The sequence below is a fragment of the Rhinoraja longicauda genome, chromosome 3 (assembly GCF_053455715.1).
Source record: "Rhinoraja longicauda isolate Sanriku21f chromosome 3, sRhiLon1.1, whole genome shotgun sequence".
In the NCBI taxonomy this organism is placed as follows: domain Eukaryota; kingdom Metazoa; phylum Chordata; class Chondrichthyes; order Rajiformes; family Arhynchobatidae; genus Rhinoraja; species Rhinoraja longicauda.
Window position 1 is genome coordinate 101,380,750 of NC_135955.1, and position 790 is coordinate 101,381,539.

A 790-nucleotide genomic window follows, 5' to 3' on the forward strand; every position below is an offset into this window, starting at 1 on the left:
GTGTTGGCTATGATTGTATGTGTTATTGCATTTTTATTGATTATTCTTATTGGCGTTATTGTTGAACTGGGGGTAATTTTTCATTTCACTGCACATTTATGTGTATGTGACAAATAAATTGACTATTGACTACTATCCAAAAAACAAGTCTTTTGGACGAGGTTTCGTCACCCACAGTCCAACAGTAAGAGCAATAAAATAAGCAATTTACACAACCACAAACCAACACAAAACAAAAAAACAAAAAAAAGTAACATCCATCACAGTGAGTCTCCTCCAGTCCCCTCCTCACTGTGATGGAAGGCCAGAATGTCATTTCTCTTCACCCGCCGTCTCCCCCCTTTTCTACATTTCTCCACTGGATCACAGCTACTTTTGGCCAAATCAATTCTATAATTGTGCTGTTTAGTTTAGTTTAGAGATACAGCGTGGAAACAGGTCCGTCCTTCTACACACCGAGTCTGCGCCGACCAGCGATCGCCACACATTAGCAGTATCCCGCACACAGTAGGGATGATTCATCATTCTTAGGCCCCCTTGGTCATGGCTGATGATGCATCCTAGTTGGCTGCTGGCTCCACACCTCGGCTAGAGCAACGTCGCTTGTGGCTGAAGAGACCAATGCGGGAGCGACATTCTCTGTCGCAAAGGTCACGTTTGTATGTGGTCTCTGGTCTGTTGAAGTTGCCGCGCTCCTTTCTGCGTGCCCGCTTGTCTGCCGCTGTCTTCATCAGTTTCTCTTCCCCCGTTTTGAGATGTTGGTTCAGGGTACTTGTTTTATAATATTTAT